This window comes from Pelodiscus sinensis, chromosome 25, assembly GCF_049634645.1.
Source record: "Pelodiscus sinensis isolate JC-2024 chromosome 25, ASM4963464v1, whole genome shotgun sequence".
NCBI classification, from domain to species: domain Eukaryota; kingdom Metazoa; phylum Chordata; order Testudines; family Trionychidae; genus Pelodiscus; species Pelodiscus sinensis.
The window spans coordinates 20,648,115-20,665,616 of NC_134735.1; the positions used below are offsets into that span (position 1 = coordinate 20,648,115).

At 62.3% G+C, this 17,502-nt stretch overlaps 7 non-coding genes across 7 annotated transcripts; all 7 read left to right on the plus strand.

The window, feature by feature from the left end:
* Window positions 1-2,442: 2,442 nt before the first annotated feature.
* Window positions 2,443-2,516, plus strand: TRNAN-GUU (transfer RNA asparagine (anticodon GUU)). The gene has a single exon. It is a non-coding gene; the product is annotated as a tRNA-Asn (tRNA).
* A 1,551-nt stretch (window positions 2,517-4,067) lies between these two features.
* On the plus strand, window positions 4,068-4,141 carry TRNAN-GUU (transfer RNA asparagine (anticodon GUU)). Its single transcript has one exon. It is a non-coding gene; the product is annotated as a tRNA-Asn (tRNA).
* Window positions 4,142-5,701: 1,560 nt separating this feature from the next.
* Window positions 5,702-5,775, plus strand: TRNAN-GUU (transfer RNA asparagine (anticodon GUU)). Its single transcript has one exon. It is a non-coding gene; the product is annotated as a tRNA-Asn (tRNA).
* Window positions 5,776-7,335: 1,560 nt separating this feature from the next.
* On the plus strand, window positions 7,336-7,409 carry TRNAN-GUU (transfer RNA asparagine (anticodon GUU)). Its single transcript has one exon. It is a non-coding gene; the product is annotated as a tRNA-Asn (tRNA).
* A 4,828-nt stretch (window positions 7,410-12,237) lies between these two features.
* Window positions 12,238-12,311, plus strand: TRNAN-GUU (transfer RNA asparagine (anticodon GUU)). The gene has a single exon. It is a non-coding gene; the product is annotated as a tRNA-Asn (tRNA).
* A 3,194-nt stretch (window positions 12,312-15,505) lies between these two features.
* On the plus strand, window positions 15,506-15,579 carry TRNAN-GUU (transfer RNA asparagine (anticodon GUU)). Its single transcript has one exon. It is a non-coding gene; the product is annotated as a tRNA-Asn (tRNA).
* A 1,560-nt stretch (window positions 15,580-17,139) lies between these two features.
* On the plus strand, window positions 17,140-17,213 carry TRNAN-GUU (transfer RNA asparagine (anticodon GUU)). Its single transcript has one exon. It is a non-coding gene; the product is annotated as a tRNA-Asn (tRNA).
* The last annotated feature ends 289 nt before the right edge of the window (window positions 17,214-17,502 follow it).

Here is a 17,502-nt window from a genome sequence, read left to right on the forward strand (position 1 = left end):
GCCACAATTCCCTCTCCCCATTTCCATTGAGGATTCTGAAGGACCGTCAGCTGGTGATTTTTGGCTCTGACTGTAAGGGATGAATTGAGCCGGGAACGTAGCTGGTCCTCTTGGGCTGGGCAGAAGCTTTTGATGGGATGAGATGGGTTTTGGTCAGCCGGCGTGTGCCTAAAGAGCGTGGGTGGTGGCGATGCGGGAGAAGCGGCGCGTCGGAGGGAATTGCTCGCGTGTCCTGTTGTTGAGCAGTATGGCGAAGGCAGAAGTTCTCTTTGTGAGGGGTCTGGCGTGCCTGGGAGTAGTAGAGCAAGGCCAGTGTTGATGCTGTGGCAGCTCTTTGTCTAGGCGTTTTGTCTAGGCCTGAATGAAGGCTCTGGGTAGCGTGGTCCAGAAGTGCTTTGTTCCACGAGCGTCTGGAGAGCCTCCCTGGCGCGCTCCCTGAGCGGGTCCCGGCGGCCCTTGTGGGTGGGAAAAGGGCAGGAGGAAGCCCTGTTGCCTGAGGACAGAAGAGGAGGCCTCCGTGCCTCCCACACAGGAAGCGGGGGGCTGCCGAGAGCTTCCCCGCAGGCGGCATCCTGGCCTGGCCTTTAGCTACTTGCAGCCTGGAGTGAAGGCGCGGAGTCAAAAGAGGCCGGCCCACACATAGCAGAGGATGGTTTCGATCCATCGACCTCTGGGTTATGGGACCAGCACGCTTCCGCTGCGCCACTCTGCTCCCTTTGGGCTAGACTGCCCGCAATCCACTCTAGCACCTGCGCTGCACTGGCACGGCCAGGCAGAGGAGCAGGCTGCTAGGCAGCGTTTCGGAAAGCACTTCGAGGTCTCTGTGGCGCAATGGGTCAGCGCGTTCAGCTGTTAACCGAAAGGATGGTGGTTCGAGCCCACCCGGGGACGTGGCTACGCTCGGCCTCCTGGCGCTTGCTAGCGGGCTCCCTTTTGCCACCTCCAAGCCATCCCTCTCGGCCTCGGTGAGGTCACCTTGTGGCCGGCAAGGTTCAGGGGCCGTGCCGTGCCACGGGAGCCCGTCTCCCAGCAACCGCACCGGGGCCTCGGCCTCGGGGCTTAAGCCCCGAGCCCAAGCGCGAAAGCTCCAGCCGGGCAGGTGTCGTTCCCCTCCCGCCTCTACGCCAGCTGAGAGGGAGAAACGCACGAGCCGCGCGGGTTCTTAGCCGCCTCCCTCCTGCGGGCCTGTTTGCTGCGCAGACCTCTGGGCCTGTCTCATGCCTCCCCTGGGAAGCGTGGCCGCGCGAACTGAGCCCCAGTCGCAGCTCCTGAGGTTTCCTGTGCAGCCTTGGACTTGCATGGCTGCCATGGTTTCTCTTTGGAAGGGACTCGGTCCCGCTTGGACAGGCGACTCGCCCGTGTGACTCCAAACGCCATCTTGTGGCTGTCTTTTTCCCCCACAGCCAGAACACCAGGATTCGCCTCCCACGGCAGAAGATGCAAAAGGCCCTGGAAGGAAAGCCCTCCTGCTTTTTTACCTCGGGAGGATGTGGGCTACCAACCGAAGCTCTGAGCCAAGGACTGAAGGACCCGTCCAAGCCGTGGCCGTACTCCCGAGACTTGACCGAAGCCAGCTCTCTCTTCCATGACTGCTGCAAGCCTCAACCGAGACCGTGGCGAGTGCTCCCACAATTCCCTCTCCCCCTTTCCATTGAGGATTCTGAAGGACCGTCAGCTGGTGATTTTTGGCTCTGACTGTAAGGGATGAATTGAGCCGGGAACGTAGCTGGTCCTCTTGAGCTGGGCAGAAGCTTTTGATGGGATGAGATGGGTTTTGGTCAGCCGGCGTGTGCCTAAAGAGCGTGGGTGGTGGCGATGCGGGAGAAGCGGCGCGTCGGAGGGAATTGCTCGCGTGTCCTGTTGTTGAGCAGTATGGCGAAGGCAGAAGTTCTCTTTGTGAGGGGTTTGGCGTGCCTGGGAGTAGTAGAGCAAGGCCAGTGTTGATGCTGTGGCAGCTCTTTGTCTAGGCGTTTTGTCTAGGCCTGAATGAAGGCTCTGGGTAGCGTGGTCCAGAAGTGCTTTGTTCCACGAGCGTCTGGAGAGCCTCCCTGGCGCGCTCCCTGAGCGGGTCCCGGCGGCCCTTGTGGGTGGGAAAAGGGCAGGAGGAAGCCCTGTTGCCTGAGGACAGAAGAGGAGGCCTCCGTGCCTCCCACACAGGAAGCGGGGGGCTGCCGAGAGCTTCCCCGCAGGCGGCATCCTGGCCTGGCCTTTAGCTACTTGCAGCCTGGAGTGAAGGCGCGGAGTCAAAAGAAGACGGCCCACACGTAGCAGAGGATGGTTTCGATCCATCGACCTCTGGGTTATGGGCCCAGCACGCTTCCGCTGCGCCACTCTGCTCCCTTGGGGCTAGACTGCCCGCAATCCACTCTAGCACCTGGGCTGCACTGGCACGGCCAGGCAGAGGAGCAGGCTGCTAGGCAGCGTTTCGGAAAGCCCTTCGAGGTCTCTGTGGCGCAATGGGTCAGCGCGTTCGGCTGTTAACCGAAAGGATGGTGGTTCGAGCCCACCCGGGGACGTGGCTACGCTCGGCCTCCTGGCGCTTGCTAGCGGGCTCCCTTTTGCCACCTCCAAGCCATCCCTCTCGGCCTCGGTGAGGTCACCTTGTGGCCGGCAAGGTTCAGGGGCCGTGCCGTGCCACGGGAGCCCGTCTCCCAGCAACCGCACCGGGGCCTCGGCCTCGGGGCTTAAGCCCCGAGCCCAAGCGCGAAAGCTCCAGCCGGGCAGGTGTCGTTCCCCTCCCGCCTCTACGCCAGCTGAGAGGGAGAAACGCACGAGCCGCGCGGGTTCTTAGCCGCCTCCCTCCTGCGGGCCTGTTTGCTGCGCAGACCTCTGGGCCTGTCTCATGCCTCCCCTGGGAAGCGTGGCCGCGCGAACTGAGCCCCAGTCGCAGCTCCTGAGGTTTCCTGTGCAGCCTTGGACTTGCATGGCTGCCATGGTTTCTCTTTGGAAGGGACTCGGTCCCGCTTGGACAGGCGACTCGCCCGTGTGACTCCAAACGCCATCTTGTGGCTGTCTTTTTCCCCCACAGCCAGAACACCAGGATTCGCCTCCCACGGCAGAAGATGCAAAAGGCCCTGGAAGGAAAGCCCTCCTGCTTTTTTACCTCGGGAGGATGTGGGCTACCAACCGAAGCTCTGAGCCAAGGACTGAAGGACCCGTCCAAGCCGTGGCCGTACTCCCGAGACTTGACCGAAGCCAGCTCTCTCTTCCATGACTGCTGCAAGCCTCAACCGAGACCGTGGCGAGTGCTCCCACAATTCCCTCTCCCCCTTTCCATTGAGGATTCTGAAGGACCGTCAGCTGGTGATTTTTGGCTCTGACTGTAAGGGATGAATTGAGCCGGGAACGTAGCTGGTCCTCTTGGGCTGGGCAGAAGCTTTTGATGGGATGAGATGGGTTTTGGTCAGCCGGCGTGTGCCTAAAGAGCGTGGGTGGTGGCGATGCGGGAGAAGCGGCGCGTCGGAGGGAATTGCTCGCGTGTCCTGTTGTTGAGCAGTATGGCGAAGGCAGAAGTTCTCTTTGTGAGGGGTTTGGCGTGCCTGGGAGTAGTAGAGCAAGGCCAGTGTTGATGCTGTGGCAGCTCTTTGTCTAGGCGTTTTGTCTAGGCCTGAATGAAGGCTCTGGGTAGCGTGGTCCAGAAGTGCTTTGTTCCACGAGCGTCTGGAGAGCCTCCCTGGCGCGCTCCCTGAGCGGGTCCCGGCGGCCCTTGTGGGTGGGAAAAGGGCAGGAGGAAGCCCTGTTGCCTGAGGACAGAAGAGGAGGCCTCCGTGCCTCCCACACAGGAAGCGGGGGGCTGCCGAGAGCTTCCCCGCAGGCGGCATCCTGGCCTGGCCTTTAGCTACTTGCAGCCTGGAGTGAAGGCGCGGAGTCAAAAGAAGACGGCCTACACGTAGCAGAGGATGGTTTCGATCCATCGACCTCTGGGTTATGGGCCCAGCACGCTTCCGCTGCGCCACTCTGCTCCCTTGGGGCTAGACTGCCCGCAATCCACTCTAGCACCTGGGCTGCACTGGCACGGCCAGCCAGAGGAGCAGGCTGCTAGGCAGCGTTTCGGAAAGCCCTTCGAGGTCTCTGTGGCGCAATGGGTCAGCGCGTTCGGCTGTTAACCGAAAGGATGGTGGTTCGAGCCCACCCGGGGACGTGGCTACGCTCGGCCTCCTGGCGCTTGCTAGCGGGCTCCCTTTTGCCACCTCCAAGCCATCCCTCTCGGCCTCGGTGAGGTCACCTTGTGGCCGGCAAGGTTCAGGGGCCGTGCCGTGCCACGGGAGCCCGTCTCCCAGCAACCGCACCGGGGCCTCGGCCTCAGGGCTTAAGCCCCGAGCCCAAGCGCGAAAGCTCCAGCCGGGCAGGTGTCGTTCCCCTCCCGCCTCTACGCCAGCTGAGAGGGAGAAACGCACGAGCCGCGCGGGTTCTTAGCCGCCTCCCTCCTGCGGGCCTGTTTGCTGCGCAGACCTCTGGGCCTGTCTCATGCCTCCCCTGGGAAGCGTGGCCGCGCGAACTGAGCCCCAGTCGCAGCTCCTGAGGTTTCCTGTGCAGCCTTGGACTTGCATGGCTGCCATGGTTTCTCTTTGGAAGGGACTCGGTCCCGCTTGGACAGGCGACTCGCCCGTGTGACTCCAAACGCCATCTTGTGGCTGTCTTTTTCCCCCACAGCCAGAACACCAGGATTCGCCTCCCACGGCAGAAGATGCAAAAGGCCCTGGAAGGAAAGCCCTCCTGCTTTTTTACCTCGGGAGGATGTGGGCTACCAACCGAAGCTCTGAGCCAAGGACTGAAGGACCCGTCCAAGCCGTGGCCGTACTCCCGAGACTTGACCGAAGCCAGCTCTCTCTTCCATGACTGCTGCAAGCCTCAACCGAGACCGTGGCGAGTGCTGCCCGTGCTGCCACAATTCCCTCTCCCCCTTTCCATTGAGGATTCTGAAGGACCGTCAGCTGGTGATTTTTGGCTCTGACTGTAAGGGATGAATTGAGCCGGGAACGTAGCTGGTCCTCTTGGGCTGGGCAGAAGCTTTTGATGGGATGAGATGGGTTTTGGTCAGCCGGCGTGTGCCTAAAGAGCGTGGGTGGTGGCGATGCGGGAGAAGCGGCGCGTCGGAGGGAATTGCTCGCGTGTCCTGTTGTTGAGCAGTATGGCGAAGGCAGAAGTTCTCTTTGTGAGGGGTTTGGCGTGCCTGGGAGTAGTAGAGCAAGGCCAGTGTTGATGCTGTGGCAGCTCTTTGTCTAGGCGTTTTGTCTAGGCCTGAATGAAGGCTCTGGGTAGCGTGGTCCAGAAGTGCTTTGTTCCACGAGCGTCTGGAGAGCCTCCCTGGCGCGCTCCCTGAGCGGGTCCCGGCGGCCCTTGTGGGTGGGAAAAGGGCAGGAGGAAGCCCTGTTGCCTGAGGACAGAAGAGGAGGCCTCCGTGCCTCCCACACAGGAAGCGGGGGGCTGCCGAGAGCTTCCCCGCAGGCGGCATCCTGGCCTGGCCTTTAGCTACTTGCAGCCTGGAGTGAAGGCGCGGAGTCAAAAGAAGACAGCCCACACGTAGCAGAGGATGGTTTCGATCCATCGACCTCTGGGTTATGGGCCCAGCACGCTTCCGCTGCGCCACTCTGCTCCCTTGGGGCTAGACTGCCCGCAATCCACTCTAGCACCTGGGCTGCACTGGCACGGCCAGGCAGAGGAGCAGGCTGCTAGGCAGCGTTTCGGAAAGCCCTTCGAGGTCTCTGTGGCGCAATGGGTCAGCGCGTTCGGCTGTTAACCGAAAGGATGGTGGTTCGAGCCCACCCAGGGACGTGGCTACGCTCGGCCTCCTGGCGCTTGCTAGCGGGCTCCCTTTTGCCACCTCCAAGCCATCCCTCTCGGCCTCGGTGAGGTCACCTTGTGGCCGGCAAGGTTCAGGGGCCGTGCCGTGCCACGGGAGCCCGTCTCCCAGCAACCGCGCCGGGGCCTCGGCCTCGGGGCTTAAGCCCCGAGCCCAAGCGCGAAAGCTCCAGCCGGGCAGGTGTCGTTCCCCTCCCGCCTCTACGCCAGCTGAGAGGGAGAAACGCACGAGCCGCGCGGGTTCTTAGCCGCCTCCCTCCTGCGGGCCTGTTTGCTGCGCAGACCTCTGGGCCTGTCTCATGCCTCCCCTGGGAAGCGTGGCCGCGCGAACTGAGCCCCAGTCGCAGCTCCTGAGGTTTCCTGTGCAGCCTTGGACTTGCATGGCTGCCATGGTTTCTCTTTGGAAGGGACTCGGTCCCGCTTGGACAGGCGACTCGCCCGTGTGACTCCAAACGCCATCTTGTGGCTGTCTTTTTCCCCCACAGCCAGAACACCAGGATTCGCCTCCCACGGCAGAAGATGCAAAAGGCCCTGGAAGGAAAGCCCTCCTGCTTTTTTACCTCGGGAGGATGTGGGCTACCAACCGAAGCTCTGAGCCAAGGACTGAAGGACCCGTCCAAGCCGTGGCCGTACTCCCGAGACTTGACCGAAGCCAGCTCTCTCTTCCATGACTGCTGCAAGCCTCAACCGAGACCGTGGCGAGTGCTGCCCGTGCTGCCACAATTCCCTCTCCCCCTTTCCATTGAGGATTCTGAAGGACCGTCAGCTGGTGATTTTTGGCTCTGACTGTAAGGGATGAATTGAGCCGGGAACGTAGCTGGTCCTCTTGGGCTGGGCAGAAGCTTTTGATGGGATGAGATGGGTTTTGGTCAGCCGGCGTGTGCCTAAAGAGCGTGGGTGGTGGCGATGCGGGAGAAGCGGCGCGTCGGAGGGAATTGCTCGCGTGTCCTGTTGTTGAGCAGTATGGCGAAGGCAGAAGTTCTCTTTGTGAGGGGTTTGGCGTGCCTGGGAGTAGTAGCGCAAGGCCAGTGTTGATGCTGTAGCAGCTCTTTGTCTAGGCGTTTTGTCTAGGCCTGAATGAAGGCTCTGGGTAGCGTGGTCCAGAAGTGCTTTGTTCCACGAGCGTCTGGAGAGCCTCCCTGGCGCGCTCCCTGAGCGGGTCCCGGCGGCCCTTGTGGGTGGGAAAAGGGCAGGAGGAAGCCCTGTTGCCTGAGGACAGAAGAGGAGGCCTCCGTGCCTCCCACACAGGAAGCGGGGGGCTGCCGAGAGCTTCCCCGCAGGCGGCATCCTGGCCTGGCCTTTAGCTACTTGCAGCCTGGAGTGAAGGCGCGGAGTCAAAAGAAGACGGCCCACACGTAGCAGAGGATGGTTTCGATCCATCGACCTCTGGGTTATGGGCCCAGCACGCTTCCGCTGCGCCACTCTGCTCCCTTGGGGCTAGACTGCCCGCAATCCACTCTAGCACCTGGGCTGCACTGGCACGGCCAGGCAGAGGAGCAGGCTGCTAGGCAGCGTTTCGGAAAGCCCTTCGAGGTCTCTGTGGCGCAATGGGTCAGCGCGTTCGGCTGTTAACCGAAAGGATGGTGGTTCGAGCCCACCCAGGGACATGGCTACGCTCGGCCTCCTGGCGCTTGCTAGCGGGCTCCCTTTTGCCACCTCCAAGCCATCCCTCTCGGCCTCGGTGAGGTCACCTTGTGGCCGGCAAGGTTCAGGGGCCGTGCCGTGCCACGGGAGCCCGTCTCCCAGCAACCGCACCGGGGCCTCGGCCTCAGGGCTTAAGCCCCGAGCCCAAGCGCGAAAGCTCCAGCCGGGCAGGTGTCGTTCCCCTCCCGCCTCTACGCCAGCTGAGAGGGAGAAACGCACGAGCCGCGCGGGTTCTTAGCCGCCTCCCTCCTGCGGGCCTGTTTGCTGCGCAGACCTCTGGGCCTGTCTCATGCCTCCCCTGGGAAGCGTGGCCGCGCGAACTGAGCCCCAGTCGCAGCTCCTGAGGTTTCCTGTGCAGCCTTGGACTTGCATGGCTGCCATGGTTTCTCTTTGGAAGGGACTCGGTCCCGCTTGGACAGGCGACTCGCCCGTGTGACTCCAAACGCCATCTTGTGGCTGTCTTTTTCCCCCACAGCCAGAACACCAGGATTCGCCTCCCACGACAGAAGATGCAAAAGGCCCTGGAAGGAAAGCCCTCCTGCTTTTTTACCTCGGGAGGATGTGGGCTACCAACCGAAGCTCTGAGCCAAGGACTGAAGGACCCGTCCAAGCCGTGGCCGTACTCCCGAGACTTGACCGAAGCCAGCTCTCTCTTCCATGACTGCTGCAAGCCTCAACCGAGACCGTGGCGAGTGCTGCCCGTGCTGCCACAATTCCCTCTCCCCCTTTCCATTGAGGATTCTGAAGGACCGTCAGCTGGTGATTTTTGGCTCTGACTGTAAGGGATGAATTGAGCCGGGAACGTAGCTGGTCCTCTTGGGCTGGGCAGAAGCTTTTGATGGGATGAGATGGGTTTTGGTCAGCCGGCGTGTGCCTAAAGAGCGTGGGTGGTGGCGATGCGGGAGAAGCGGCGCGTCGGAGGGAATTGCTCGCGTGTCCTGTTGTTGAGCAGTATGGCGAAGGCAGAAGTTCTCTTTGTGAGGGGTTTGGCGTGCCTGGGAGTAGTAGAGCAAGGCCAGTGTTGATGCTGTGGCAGCTCTTTGTCTAGGCGTTTTGTCTAGGCCTGAATGAAGGCTCTGGGTAGCGTGGTCCAGAAGTGCTTTGTTCCACGAGCGTCTGGAGAGCCTCCCTGGCGCGCTCCCTGAGCGGGTCCCGGCGGCCCTTGTGGGTGGGAAAAGGGCAGGAGGAAGCCCTGTTGCCTGAGGACAGAAGAGGAGGCCTCCGTGCCTCCCACACAGGAAGCGGGGGGCTGCCGAGAGCTTCCCTGCAGGCGGCATCCTGGCCTGGCCTTTAGCTACTTGCAGCCTGGAGTGAAGGCGCGGAGTCAAAAGAGGCCGGCCCACACGTAGCAGAGGTTGGTTTCGATCCATCGACCTCTGGGTTATGGGCCCAGCACGCTTCCGCTGCGCCACTCTGCTCCCTTGGTGCAAGACTGCCCGCAATCCACTCTAGCACCTGGGCTGCACTGGCACGGCCAGGCAGAGGAGCAGGCTGCTAGGCAGCGTTTCGGAAAGCCCTTCGAGGTCTCTGTGGTGCAATGGGTCAGCGTGTTCGGCTGTTAACCGAAAGGATGGTGGTTTGAGCCCACCCCGGGACGTGGCTACGCTCGGCCTCCTGGCGCTTGCTAGAGGGCTCCCTTTTGCCACCTCCAAGCCATCCCTCTCGGCCTCGGTGAGGTCACCTTGTGGCCGGCAAGGTTCAGGGGCCGTGCCGTGCCACGGGAGCCCGTCTCCCAGCAACCGCGCCGGGGCCTCGGCCTCGGGGCTTAAGCCCCGAGCCCAAGCGCGAAAGCTCCAGCCGGGCAGGTTTCGTTCCCCTCCCGCCTCTACGCCAGCTGAGAGGGAGAAACGCACGAGCCGCGCGGGTTCTTAGCCGCCTCCCTCCTGCGGGCCTGTTTGCTGCGCAGACCTCTGGGCCTGTCTCATGCCTCCCCTGGGAAGCGTGGCCGCGCGAACTGAGCCCCAGTCGCAGCTCCTGAGGTTTCCTGTGCAGCCTTGGACTTGCATGGCTGCCATGGTTTCTCTTTGGAAGGGACTCGGTCCCGCTTGGACAGGCGACTCGCCCGTGTGACTCCAAACGCCATCTTGTGGCTGTCTTTTTCCCCCACAGCCAGAACACCAGGATTCGCCTCCCACGGCAGAAGATGCAAAAGGCCCTGGAAGGAAAGCCCTCCTGCTTTTTTACCTCGGGAGGATGTGGGCTACCAACCGAAGCTCTGAGCCGAGGACTGAAGGACCCGTCCAAGCCGTGGCCGTACTCCCGAGACTTGACCGAAGCCAGCTCTCTCTTCCATGACTGCTGCAAGCCTCAACCGAGACCGTGGCGAGTGCTGCCCGTGCTGCCACAATTCCCTCTCCCCCTTTCCATTGAGGATTCTGAAGGACCGTCAGCTGGTGATTTTTGGCTCTGACTGTAAGGGATGAATTGAGCCGGGAACGTAGCTGGTCCTCTTGGGCTGGGCAGAAGCTTTTGATGGGATGAGATGGGTTTTGGTCAGCCGGCGTGTGCCTAAAGAGCGTGGGTGGTGGCGATGCGGGAGAAGCGGCGCGTCGGAGGGAATTGCTCGCGTGTCCTGTTGTTGAGCAGTATGGCGAAGGCAGAAGTTCTCTTTGTGAGGGGTTTGGCGTGCCTGGGAGTAGTAGAGCAAGGCCAGTGTTGATGCTGTGGCAGCTCTTTGTCTAGGCGTTTTGTCTAGGCCTGAATGAAGGCTCTGGGTAGCGTGGTCCAGAAGTGCTTTGTTCCACGAGCGTCTGGAGAGCCTCCCTGGCGCGCTCCCTGAGCGGGTCCCGGCGGCCCTTGTGGGTGGGAAAAGGGCAGGAGGAAGCCCTGTTGCCTGAGGACAGAAGAGGAGGCCTCCGTGCCTCCCACACAGGAAGCGGGGGGCTGCCGAGAGCTTCCCCGCAGGCGGCATCCTGGCCTGGCCTTTAGCTACTTGCAGCCTGGAGTGAAGGCGCGGAGTCAAAAGAAGACGGCCCACACGTAGCAGAGGATGGTTTCGATCCATCGACCTCTGGGTTATGGGCCCAGCACGCTTCCGCTGCGCCACTCTGCTCCCTTGGGGCTAGACTGCCCGCAATCCACTCTAGCACCTGGGCTGCACTGGCACGGCCAGGCAGAGGAGCAGGCTGCTAGGCAGCGTTTCGGAAAGCCCTTCGAGGTCTCTGTGGCTCAATGGGTCAGCGCGTTCGGCTGTTAACCGAAAGGATGGTGGTTCGAGCCCACCCAGGGACGTGGCTACGCTCGGCCTCCTGGCGCTTGCTAGCGGGCTCCCTTTTGCCACCTCCAAGCCATCCCTCTCGGCCTCGGTGAGGTCACCTTGTGGCCGGCAAGGTTCAGGGGCCGTGCCGTGCCACGGGAGCCCGTCTCCCAGCAACCGCGCCGGGGCCTCGGCCTCGGGGCTTAAGCCCCGAGCCCAAGCGCGAAAGCTCCAGCCGGGCAGGTGTCGTTCCCCTCCCGCCTCTACGCCAGCTGAGAGGGAGAAACGCACGAGCCGCGCGGGTTCTTAGCCGCCTCCCTCCTGCGGGCCTGTTTGCTGCGCAGACCTCTGGGCCTGTCTCATGCCTCCCCTGGGAAGCGTGGCCGCGCGAACTGAGCCCCAGTCGCAGCTCCTGAGGTTTCCTGTGCAGCCTTGGACTTGCATGGCTGCCATGGTTTCTCTTTGGAAGGGACTCGGTCCCGCTTGGACAGGCGACTCGCCCGTGTGACTCCAAACGCCATCTTGTGGCTGTCTTTTTCCCCCACAGCCAGAACACCAGGATTCGCCTCCCACGGCAGAAGATGCAAAAGGCCCTGGAAGGAAAGCCCTCCTGCTTTTTTACCTCGGGAGGATGTGGGCTACCAACCGAAGCTCTGAGCCAAGGACTGAAGGACCCGTCCAAGCCGTGGCCGTACTCCCGAGACTTGACCGAAGCCAGCTCTCTCTTCCATGACTGCTGCAAGCCTCAACCGAGACCGTGGCGAGTGCTGCCCGTGCTGCCACAATTCCCTCTCCCCCTTTCCATTGAGGATTCTGAAGGACCGTCAGCTGGTGATTTTTGGCTCTGACTGTAAGGGATGAATTGAGCCGGGAACGTAGCTGGTCCTCTTGGGCTGGGCAGAAGCTTTTGATGGGATGAGATGGGTTTTGGTCAGCCGGCGTGTGCCTAAAGAGCGTGGGTGGTGGCGATGCGGGAGAAGCGGCGCGTCGGAGGGAATTGCTCGCGTGTCCTGTTGTTGAGCAGTATGGCGAAGGCAGAAGTTCTCTTTGTGAGGGGTTTGGCGTGCCTGGGAGTAGTAGCGCAAGGCCAGTGTTGATGCTGTAGCAGCTCTTTGTCTAGGCGTTTTGTCTAGGCCTGAATGAAGGCTCTGGGTAGCGTGGTCCAGAAGTGCTTTGTTCCACGAGCGTCTGGAGAGCCTCCCTGGCGCGCTCCCTGAGCGGGTCCCGGCGGCCCTTGTGGGTGGGAAAAGGGCAGGAGGAAGCCCTGTTGCCTGAGGACAGAAGAGGAGGCCTCCGTGCCTCCCACACAGGAAGCGGGGGGCTGCCGAGAGCTTCCCCGCAGGCGGCATCCTGGCCTGGCCTTTAGCTACTTGCAGCCTGGAGTGAAGGCGCGGAGTCAAAAGAAGACGGCCCACACGTAGCAGAGGATGGTTTCGATCCATCGACCTCTGGGTTATGGGCCCAGCACGCTTCCGCTGCGCCACTCTGCTCCCTTGGGGCTAGACTGCCCGCAATCCACTCTAGCACCTGGGCTGCACTGGCACGGCCAGGCAGAGGAGCAGGCTGCTAGGCAGCGTTTCGGAAAGCCCTTCGAGGTCTCTGTGGCGCAATGGGTCAGCGCGTTCGGCTGTTAACCGAAAGGATGGTGGTTCGAGCCCACCCAGGGACGTGGCTACGCTCGGCCTCCTGGCGCTTGCTAGCGGGCTCCCTTTTGCCACCTCCAAGCCATCCCTCTCGGCCTCGGTGAGGTCACCTTGTGGCCGGCAAGGTTCAGGGGCCGTGCCGTGCCACGGGAGCCCGTCTCCCAGCAACCGCACCGGGGCCTCGGCCTCAGGGCTTAAGCCCCGAGCCCAAGCGCGAAAGCTCCAGCCGGGCAGGTGTCGTTCCCCTCCCGCCTCTACGCCAGCTGAGAGGGAGAAACGCACGAGCCGCGCGGGTTCTTAGCCGCCTCCCTCCTGCGGGCCTGTTTGCTGCGCAGACCTCTGGGCCTGTCTCATGCCTCCCCTGGGAAGCGTGGCCGCGCGAACTGAGCCCCAGTCGCAGCTCCTGAGGTTTCCTGTGCAGCCTTGGACTTGCATGGCTGCCATGGTTTCTCTTTGGAAGGGACTCGGTCCCGCTTGGACAGGCGACTCGCCCGTGTGACTCCAAACGCCATCTTGTGGCTGTCTTTTTCCCCCACAGCCAGAACACCAGGATTCGCCTCCCACGGCAGAAGATGCAAAAGGCCCTGGAAGGAAAGCCCTCCTGCTTTTTTACCTCGGGAGGATGTGGGCTACCAACCGAAGCTCTGAGCCAAGGACTGAAGGACCCGTCCAAGCCGTGGCCGTACTCCCGAGACTTGACCGAAGCCAGCTCTCTCTTCCATGACTGCTGCAAGCCTCAACCGAGACCGTGGCGAGTGCTGCCCGTGCTGCCACAATTCCCTCTCCCCCTTTCCATTGAGGATTCTGAAGGACCGTCAGCTGGTGATTTTTGGCTCTGACTGTAAGGGATGAATTGAGCCGGGAACGTAGCTGGTCCTCTTGGGCTGGGCAGAAGCTTTTGATGGGATGAGATGGGTTTTGGTCAGCCGGCGTGTGCCTAAAGAGCGTGGGTGGTGGCGATGCGGGAGAAGCGGCGCGTCGGAGGGAATTGCTCGCGTGTCCTGTTGTTGAGCAGTATGGCGAAGGCAGAAGTTCTCTTTGTGAGGGGTTTGGCGTGCCTGGGAGTAGTAGAGCAAGGCCAGTGTTGATGCTGTGGCAGCTCTTTGTCTAGGCGTTTTGTCTAGGCCTGAATGAAGGCTCTGGGTAGCGTGGTCCAGAAGTGCTTTGTTCCACGAGCGTCTGGAGAGCCTCCCTGGCGCGCTCCCTGAGCGGGTCCCGGCGGCCCTTGTGGGTGGGAAAAGGGCAGGAGGAAGCCCTGTTGCCTGAGGACAGAAGAGGAGGCCTCCGTGCCTCCCACACAGGAAGCGGGGGGCTGCCGAGAGCTTCCCTGCAGGCGGCATCCTGGCCTGGCCTTTAGCTACTTGCAGCCTGGAGTGAAGGCGCGGAGTCAAAAGAGGCCGGCCCACACGTAGCAGAGGTTGGTTTCGATCCATCGACCTCTGGGTTATGGGCCCAGCACGCTTCCGCTGCGCCACTCTGCTCCCTTGGTGCAAGACTGCCCGCAATCCACTCTAGCACCTGGGCTGCACTGGCACGGCCAGGCAGAGGAGCAGGCTGCTAGGCAGCGTTTCGGAAAGCCCTTCGAGGTCTCTGTGGTGCAATGGGTCAGCGTGTTCGGCTGTTAACCGAAAGGATGGTGGTTCGAGCCCACCCAGGGACGTGGCTACGCTCGGCCTCCTGGCGCTTGCTAGCGGGCTCCCTTTTGCCACCTCCAAGCCATCCCTCTCGGCCTCGGTGAGGTCACCTTGTGGCCGGCAAGGTTCAGGGGCCGTGCCGTGCCACGGGAGCCCGTCTCCCAGCAACCGCACCGGGGCCTCGGCCTCAGGGCTTAAGCCCCGAGCCCAAGCGCGAAAGCTCCAGCCGGGCAGGTGTCGTTCCCCTCCCGCCTCTACGCCAGCTGAGAGGGAGAAACGCACGAGCCGCGCGGGTTCTTAGCCGCCTCCCTCCTGCGGGCCTGTTTGCTGCGCAGACCTCTGGGCCTGTCTCATGCCTCCCCTGGGAAGCGTGGCCGCGCGAACTGAGCCCCAGTCGCAGCTCCTGAGGTTTCCTGTGCAGCCTTGGACTTGCATGGCTGCCATGGTTTCTCTTTGGAAGGGACTCGGTCCCGCTTGGACAGGCGACTCGCCCGTGTGACTCCAAACGCCATCTTGTGGCTGTCTTTTTCCCCCACAGCCAGAACACCAGGATTCGCCTCCCACGGCAGAAGATGCAAAAGGCCCTGGAAGGAAAGCCCTCCTGCTTTTTTACCTCGGGAGGATGTGGGCTACCAACCGAAGCTCTGAGCCAAGGACTGAAGGACCCGTCCAAGCCGTGGCCGTACTCCCGAGACTTGACCGAAGCCAGCTCTCTCTTCCATGACTGCTGCAAGCCTCAACCGAGACCGTGGCGAGTGCTGCCCGTGCTGCCACAATTCCCTCTCCCCCTTTCCATTGAGGATTCTGAAGGACCGTCAGCTGGTGATTTTTGGCTCTGACTGTAAGGGATGAATTGAGCCGGGAACGTAGCTGGTCCTCTTGGGCTGGGCAGAAGCTTTTGATGGGATGAGATGGGTTTTGGTCAGCCGGCGTGTGCCTAAAGAGCGTGGGTGGTGGCGATGCGGGAGAAGCGGCGCGTCGGAGGGAATTGCTCGCGTGTCCTGTTGTTGAGCAGTATGGCGAAGGCAGAAGTTCTCTTTGTGAGGGGTTTGGCGTGCCTGGGAGTAGTAGAGCAAGGCCAGTGTTGATGCTGTGGCAGCTCTTTGTCTAGGCGTTTTGTCTAGGCCTGAATGAAGGCTCTGGGTAGCGTGGTCCAGAAGTGCTTTGTTCCACGAGCGTCTGGAGAGCCTCCCTGGCGCGCTCCCTGAGCGGGTCCCGGCGGCCCTTGTGGGTGGGAAAAGGGCAGGAGGAAGCCCTGTTGCCTGAGGACAGAAGAGGAGGCCTCCGTGCCTCCCACACAGGAAGCGGGGGGCTGCCGAGAGCTTCCCCGCAGGCGGCATCCTGGCCTGGCCTTTAGCTACTTGCAGCCTGGAGTGAAGGCGCGGAGTCAAAAGAAGACGGCCTACACGTAGCAGAGGATGGTTTCGATCCATCGACCTCTGGGTTATGGGCCCAGCACGCTTCCGCTGCGCCACTCTGCTCCCTTGGGGCTAGACTGCCCGCAATCCACTCTAGCACCTGGGCTGCACTGGCACGGCCAGCCAGAGGAGCAGGCTGCTAGGCAGCGTTTCGGAAAGCCCTTCGAGGTCTCTGTGGCGCAATGGGTCAGCGCGTTCGGCTGTTAACCGAAAGGATGGTGGTTCGAGCCCACCCAGGGACGTGGCTACGCTCGGCCTCCTGGCGCTTGCTAGCGGGCTCCCTTTTGCCACCTCCAAGCCATCCCTCTCGGCCTCGGTGAGGTCACCTTGTGGCCGGCAAGGTTCAGGGGCCGTGCCGTGCCACGGGAGCCCGTCTCCCAGCAACCGCGCCGGGGCCTCGGCCTCGGGGCTTAAGCCCCGAGCCCAAGCGCGAAAGCTCCAGCCGGGCAGGTTTCGTTCCCCTCCCGCCTCTACGCCAGCTGAGAGGGAGAAACGCACGAGCCGCGCGGGTTCTTAGCCGCCTCCCTCCTGCGGGCCTGTTTGCTGCGCAGACCTCTGGGCCTGTCTCATGCCTCCCCTGGGAAGCGTGGCCGCGCGAACTGAGCCCCAGTCGCAGCTCCTGAGGTTTCCTGTGCAGCCTTGGACTTGCATGGCTGCCATGGTTTCTCTTTGGAAGGGACTCGGTCCCGCTTGGACAGGCGACTCGCCCGTGTGACTCCAAACGCCATCTTGTGGCTGTCTTTTTCCCCCACAGCCAGAACACCAGGATTCGCCTCCCACGGCAGAAGATGCAAAAGGCCCTGGAAGGAAAGCCCTCCTGCTTTTTTACCTCGGGAGGATGTGGGCTACCAACCGAAGCTCTGAGCCAAGGACTGAAGGACCCGTCCAAGCCGTGGCCGTACTCCCGAGACTTGACCGAAGCCAGCTCTCTCTTCCATGACTGCTGCAAGCCTCAACCGAGACCGTGGCGAGTGCTGCCCGTGCTCCCACAATTCCCTCTCCCCCTTTCCATTGAGGATTCTGAAGGACCGTCAGCTGGTGATTTTTGGCTCTGACTGTAAGGGATGAATTGAGCCGGGAACGTAGCTGGTCCTCTTGGGCTGGGCAGAAGCTTTTGATGGGATGAGATGGGTTTTGGTCAGCCGGCGTGTGCCTAAAGAGCGTGGGTGGTGGCGATGCGGGAGAAGCGGCGCGTCGGAGGGAATTGCTCGCGTGTCCTGTTGTTGAGCAGTATGGCGAAGGCAGAAGTTCTCTTTGTGAGGGGTTTGGCGTGCCTCGGAGTAGTAGAGCAAGGCCAGTGTTGATGCTGTGGCAGCTCTTTGTCTAGGCGTTTTGTCTAGGCCTGAATGAAGGCTCTGGGTAGCGTGGTCCAGAAGTGCTTTGTTCCACGAGCGTCTGGAGAGCCTCCCTGGCGCGCTCCCTGAGCGGGTCCCGGCGGCCCTTGTGGGTGGGAAAAGGGCAGGAGGAAGCCCTGTTGCCTGAGGACAGAAGAGGAGGCCTCCGTGCCTCCCACACAGGAAGCGGGGGGCTGCCGAGAGCTTCCCCGCAGGCGGCATCCTGGCCTGGCCTTTAGCTACTTGCAGCCTGGAGTGAAGGCGCGGAGTCAAAAGAGGCCGGCCCACACGTAGCAGAGGATGGTTTCAATCCATCGACCTCTGGGTTATGGGCCCAGCACGCTTCCGCTGCGCCACTCTGCTCCCTTGGGGCTAGACTGCCCGCAATCCACTCTAGCACCTGGGCTGCACTGGCACGGCCAGGCAGAGGAGCAGGCTGCTAGGCAGCGTTTCGGAAAGCCCTTCGAGGTCTCTGTGGCGCAATGGGTCAGCGCGTTCGGCTGTTAACCGAAAGGATGGTGGTTCGAGCCCACCCGGGGACGTGGCTACGCTCGGCCTCCTGGCGCTTGCTAGCGGGCTCCCTTTTGCCACCTCCAAGCCATCCCTCTCGGCCTCGGTGAGGTCACCTTGTGGCCGGCAAGGTTCAGGGGCCGTGCCGTGCCACGGGAGCCCGTCTCCCAGCAACCGCGCCGGGGCCTCGGCCTCGGGGCTTAAGCCCCGAGCCCAAGCGCGAAAGCTCCAGCCGGGCAGGTGTCGTTCCCCTCCCGCCTCTACGCCAGCTGAGAGGGAGAAACGCACGAGCCGCGCGGGTTCTTAGCCGCCTCCCTCCTG